This window comes from Lolium perenne, chromosome 7 (genome assembly GCF_019359855.2).
Source record: "Lolium perenne isolate Kyuss_39 chromosome 7, Kyuss_2.0, whole genome shotgun sequence".
Taxonomy (NCBI): domain Eukaryota; kingdom Viridiplantae; phylum Streptophyta; class Magnoliopsida; order Poales; family Poaceae; genus Lolium; species Lolium perenne.
This window is the reverse complement of record NC_067250.2, coordinates 308,648,130-308,654,424: the sequence shown is the minus strand read 5'-3', so window position 1 is coordinate 308,654,424 and position 6,295 is coordinate 308,648,130. Positions and strand designations below refer to the sequence as shown.

The 6,295-nt window shown below is 44.4% G+C and overlaps 1 long non-coding RNA gene across 1 annotated transcript; it reads left to right on the top strand.

Moving 5' to 3' along the window:
• The first annotated feature begins 347 nt into the window (after positions 1–347).
• Positions 348–1,656, top strand: LOC127311809 (uncharacterized). Its single transcript, XR_011749766.1, has 2 exons — positions 348–873; positions 1,069–1,656. It is a non-coding gene; the product is annotated as an uncharacterized lncRNA (long non-coding RNA).
• The last annotated feature ends 4,639 nt before the right edge of the window (positions 1,657–6,295 follow it).

Genomic DNA, 6,295 nt, shown 5'->3' with positions numbered 1-6,295 from the left:
ATCAATTTTCATTCCACCAAGAATGTGTGTGATAAGGCTATGGGCGAACACTTTGAATTTATGTGCTTGGAAATTATAATTATTGTAAGGAACCACCAATAAAAATATTACAAGTTTTAGGGTGATTGGCATTTTTAATAACCGTCCATCCACCCCGATCTGATGGTGATAAATAGACGGAACCAATCTGACGGAACCAAAAATGTGGGACCGGAACCTTAAATGTATTTTCTGAAAATTATAAAAAACAAGTGTCCTTTTGAGCGGCCGAAACATCCGATGAGACTGCACGAATCTTAAAGTGATTGACTTTATCCCCTCTCCCCGCTCATCATCTTTTCTTTTTCTTGAACTGGCCCCTCTTCATCATCTCTGGTAGTATGTTTCCGACGGAATCCTCTCCCCGGAGATCCTCTCTCCACCAACCAGATCACATCCTAATTCCAATTTCTTGCCAGCGAGCGACCCTATCGGTGAACTCTCGATGACTGCGCGGCTGTCTCCCACATGGCTGTCGTCGGCGGAACCACCAAGTCGTGCACCTGCGCTAGGCGAGGAAGGAGGAGGGACGTCGGGGCCATATCCAGGATAAGCGGCAGGGAACCTGGGCGGCGCTGCCTCCTCTCGATTCCCCAATTCCCGGACCCTGCCTCTGCGCTCCGTGCCCGTTTCGTGTTCGACGGAAGGCTCGCCTGATCAGCGGAAGTCAGGGGAGGCAGGGATATACTTGGTGAAACTTGACGGGCGGCAGGAGGCTCTCCACTTCGCCAAGATCATGTTGCGGCTCAAGAAGCTCAGCTACGGCCTCAGCCAGGAGCACGGCGACCCTGTCCTCATCAGAATGTCTGCGCCAGCCTAACGCTGGCCTTACAGGTCTAGCTTGTATTTACACACGCTAAGAAAATGCTTATTCGGCACCAAAGATTTTGCTTCGTCTTCAATGAATTGACTAGTGGCTACTACATACTTACTACTAGACTAGATCAGATTTCGTGATCAAATTACTAACTGAGTCGTGTTTACTCACACGATGATAACTCTGCCTTGCGTGGTTGCTTGATGTTTCAGAGAGGGACACTAGCAGGTACTTCCAAGTCTGCCAGGACCGATATGGGGCGGAAGATGACATCGGTGCATCATAGGCTCTCTTTGCTTGACAGCAACAATAGCAGCAGAGGTTGACACATTGATGATGATGATGATTTTAAGCTGGTGGTGAGATGCTTAAAAGAACGAAATCATCTGATCTCCCGTTAGTTGGGTTGGAAACAACTGGTTCTTGAGTTTGAATTATTCCTCCAATAATCCAAAAGTTAACTTTCATAGTTCTTAATTCATGGTTGTTCCTAGCAGCTATGGTGAAGTTTATGAAGAAGCTTGCTAGGATGGATATTGATATGAGGGTTGAAGAGAAGCATTCATTTTCAGTTTGTTTTTAAGAATACAATTTGTACCAGTTGTGCCCTATGTCGAAAAGATTATCGTTAAGTTTGTTTTTGGGCTCTCTAGTGCCATTTCCCCTTCTATTGTAAGAGTGGAGCATGTGACATAACACTTCTAAAGTGGCTCACACATTCTTATTGGAGAGCTAAGGAAGGTTACCTCATAATATGTTACTGCAGTTATATCAAAGTGGTACTGATAACTTGCCTAATAGATTTGGTGTCTATGCATAGCACAACAAAGCAAGACAGCTTTAGCCTGAATATTCAACTGTATATCCGCTCTCATTTCTACCGCAAATAACGAGGATAATGTTGAATGGTTGTTCGTTAGGCTTTAAGTTCTACTCTTGTATCTTTGCTTAGTTCAGGAAGAACTGGTATGCTTAGTGTCATTTACTTCAGCTGTAGTTCTTAAAAAGGATTGAATGATGTAAGCCTTTTTATTATCTATCTTTAATGTCGTCCTCCAGCCGGGCCTTGCTGCCACTTGTGCAATCTTCAGCTGCCAATATGCTTACAGCTTCAACAAAGTGGTTTGCAAGAACTACATTATAGTAGAAATAATACAGAATCGATCCCCTACTCAAACAGTCCAGAATAACTTAACGTAATCTGGATTAACAAATATTTGATCTAAAAGAATAACCAGTAACCATGTCCCATGTTTTGCGCAAACTACAGGCAGAAAGATAGATTGGTCAGCTACATCCTTGGAGCGCCTAACTGCTGGAACCTTGGCGCACCAGCTATGCATGAGAGAACAATTAAGATCTCAGTTATGCGTGAGCTGGTCGAGCATTGGTGCTCACTTAGGCGGACAGCGGATGCCCCTGGTGGTCGTACATGGTGGCTCAGCCTGCCGCCGACGCCCATTTCCTCGCCTTGTCGGCCTCAGCATGTCGTACTGGCTAGTGGCCACCCATGAAGTCCATAACGGTCACGGTTGTCCTGCCCATGTAAGCGTCCACCCACCTGCCAGCGTCAAACCCGAGTCCAGAGTGGAAGCACGCCCTGCGCGTCTCGGGGCTTGATGGCGAGCACGATGCGAGATCATCATGTTCAAGGTCTCCACGTTCTTGGCCGGTCAGCCGGTGCCATCGCCCGAAAGCACTCACTCGCCGCGTCGCATCACTTGCCGTACATGTCGAGAGCCACCCTGCGACGACGACGCGCCGGTACACCACCCTGGCCAGTGCAAGGTTCCCGGCGCCGACGCATGCCGCGAACGCCGCCGTGGCAGCCACGGCACAACCACGCCGTCAACAGCCATAGCCAGGAACAGGGCCGAGGCCTCTCGGAGCTGGCCTAGACACGTGTGGCCAGGAGACCACGTTCGGTGCCCCCAGCGAATAGGGCGCGTGCGACCCCGCTCCGGCCGTGGAAGAGCTCGATGAGGACGTCAGTGCGTCACGCACGCCGTGGTGGCAGCAGTTGATGCCGAACTTCATGGCGTAGGCGTGCAGAGCCGGGCGCGGTCTCGTCGGGCGGTATCAAGGATACCGATGGCTAGGCTCCGGAGCGCGCCGGCGTCGTCCGGTGCACCCTCGCGGCCGAGTGATGCCGCGCGCAGGCCTACAAAGCGCGTCCGTGGGCTACTGGGTTGCCGCGTGGGCGGATAAGGAGTGTCCATGGCGATGCGTCGTAGTCGATGACGGCGCTCCGTTTGTAGCTTAATGGCGGCGATCTATTATGTTGTCCTTTGTAGGGTAAAGAGAAGAAGGTTTAATTTTTTCCCTTTGCTTTGACCTAGAGACGAAGGCTGATTGACCGCTGGGTTACACCTTTTCCCGATCAAAGCATTATACATATTATAAAAACGTATCAGCTCTTTTAATCAACGGCCACAAAAATTCATATTCAACCGAATAAGACGGAACCAAGGTTCCGTGCCACTCACTGTAAAAGAGCTCTAAAAATATTTGTCATCGTACAACTAAAATATTTTTTTGTTATTCCATATTTAAGTATATGCTGTGATAAATGACATGTGGAGCCCACCTGATCATTCAAAGTAGTTATCTGCGCCCCTAAGAGCCAAAAATTCACGCGGACTACTTATTGAAGAGCAGAGGCGCATAGCAGACGGATGGTGGAAGCCAAGGCGGCAACTAAGCCATTAAGCCAACCATGCCCTTGCGGCCTTGCCGTTACTGTATTAATTATGGACGAATGAGAGGAATTGTAGAAGTTGTTTAGTCCAGGAATCGAACATGTGAAGCGGTGATGTTTTGAGCTGGCCAGGCAATTTATTTTCTGAGCTATATGAGGACACGAAGGAAATTGATACGGGAGAGAGTCAAGCGTACGCCAGGGGCTAGTGACGTGGGTGCTTTGCATGTCAAGCTTGCAAACATTAAATGACTATAGTGGGGATCAACTTTATAGATACTAGATACTATGAAAATAACTACGACTTGATTAAGCATTAATATAGAAGGTGGCAGGTACCATGTCTGGTGTCATCCTCCTTGCAATAGTCATTTGTCTTTAACACTAACGAAACTCAATATTTAGCCATAAGAAAGCAAATATTCAGTTATGAAGTATGGTTGGGTGCTACAAATTGAGGATTTTTAATAGTTCGATGCACCAGATAGTTCTAATTGTTTTGGTACTTTGAATTTGTTGTACAACTTTGTTACCTTATTATCGTGAGAGAGTTACCGCTAGTGCAGATCGGGCCGTCACACACGTCTAAAATGGGCTGTCACACACGATAAACCTAACCGTCCTATGCAAGGGTGGTCGATAGGCCCAAACAAAACACACAGTTCTTGGAACCGTGTATGACTGGACACGTTGTCGCACACGCTAAGTTTACAGAAACCGTTTTCGATAAGGAGGCATGTCGCAAACGGTGTTCTATACTCCACATGTGTTTTACTGATATCGAAAACAGTGGAAACATCGTAAACGATTTAGTAATCACCTAGTAGTTCTACCTGCATATCTAGTTGTACCAGTAAGCCATGCAACATTTCACTGAAATACATTACCAAAATTTCATTATACTTGATTGTGAATTTGATACAACACTTGCATACATGCATTATGAATACATTCCATTGCTACATATATAACGAGTCATTGTTGGTTATATCTTTGCCTTCTAGACTGATTTTTTGCGAAAAAATCTGTCAGAATCTTCCCAACACCCTGGTTTGTAGCCTTTCGTGCTTGTTCGTTACTCGGAGGTGGTTCCATAACCACACGGCAGCCCTCGCGATCCACACACCTTCCCTCTTGATTACATCTTTGTCTATTTGCTCTTAGCATATTCTCATATCACGATATAAGATTAGTAACCAGGTCTTCTTATGCAGTGTTTCCAGAATTCTATCCCTGTTATAAAATGCTAATATAGGCTTAAATATGTGAAACATGTAGCAAAAATAGTTCTAGCATAAACATATGTGTGCATCTAGATTAGCTAGAGACAATAGATCATGTCAATATAACACAATATTAGTACATCTTCACTAAACCTTAGCTAGAGAAAATATATATGTGCTAATATAATACAATATTGTACTACCTCTAGTCCATTTTAATCAACGCACTGAACTACCTATTTGTGCCAGTAGATCTAAGCAACACATTACTAAATCTACAGTACACATTAGCTAAAAACACATATCACGTCAATATAACACAATATTGTAGATCTGGAGTAAATAATATAATCGAATCTAGCCACTAAAAACACGGAAAACCAAAACTGATCCCGGGTGCATATGCACCCGGTATGTATAAAACATATTTCAAAAACATAAAAAATTTAGGAAAAAAATTTAGCATGTAGAGGGACATGTTCTATGTGTGCACGTAAAGTTTCACATAAAACCGACAATTTTTATACCCTGTGTAAAAAAGACAAATAATGCCTCGAGAAATAGACTATTTTAGCACCAAAAATTTGTCTTTTTTGCACAGGGTACAAAACATCTTGATTTTTGCTGAGACAACTTTGTGAGCATGTAACATGTCAAGGTATACATGCGGCATTTTTATTTATATTTTTTTGACATTTGTAAATATATTTAATATGTATTTCAAATAAAGGGTGCATATGCACCCGGGTGCAGAAACACCCTGTCCCTAAAAACACCAACACTTAGAGTAGATCTAAGCTACAAATAAAAGGTGAACATGCACATGTTAATGGATCCCAAGGGCGCAGTCTCGCGCCGTCGTGGCCATGGTGGAGGTCGATGACGAGCCGACAGCGGCAAGTCCGCCCTCCGAATGCGTGGATTGGCGTGACTCCACACCAACGTGTTGCACTGAAGTTCATCGGTATTTGACGAGATATGTATACTAGTATAAAGAGGGGGTGGATGTGGAGTGTAATGGAGTGGAGTGAGACCGGATAAGATTCCTTGTCCTATTTTATACCAGAAAGAGGGGGCATTAGTTGGGCCCGATGGACCAAAATGTGGCACACGAGAAGGCAGAATTAAATTGTTTGCGAAGTTTTATTTTCCAAACGATTTACTCCAGCAAAATCTTCTGCGCTAGTATCCTCCGGCTCAGTCTTCCGAAGGTGCTCATATGGGTAGGGTGTGTGTGCGCGCGTTCATAGGGGTGAGTGTATGAGCGTGTATGTGAGCATCTGCGTTTGTACTGTGTTTCTCAAAAAAAAATTCAAACGATCAAATATAAAAAGTAATAGTCATACATTCATTAAAATTCTCTAGGGAATACTATTTCAGATTCAACCTGCAATCTAGATTCACTATACAATTCCTAGGTTGAGATGTACATTTTCCTATTACAAAAGGTATAAAACTCCTAATGCTAACAAACAAAACGGAAACTACAATACCTGAGGCAATATCCATCTGATTGAT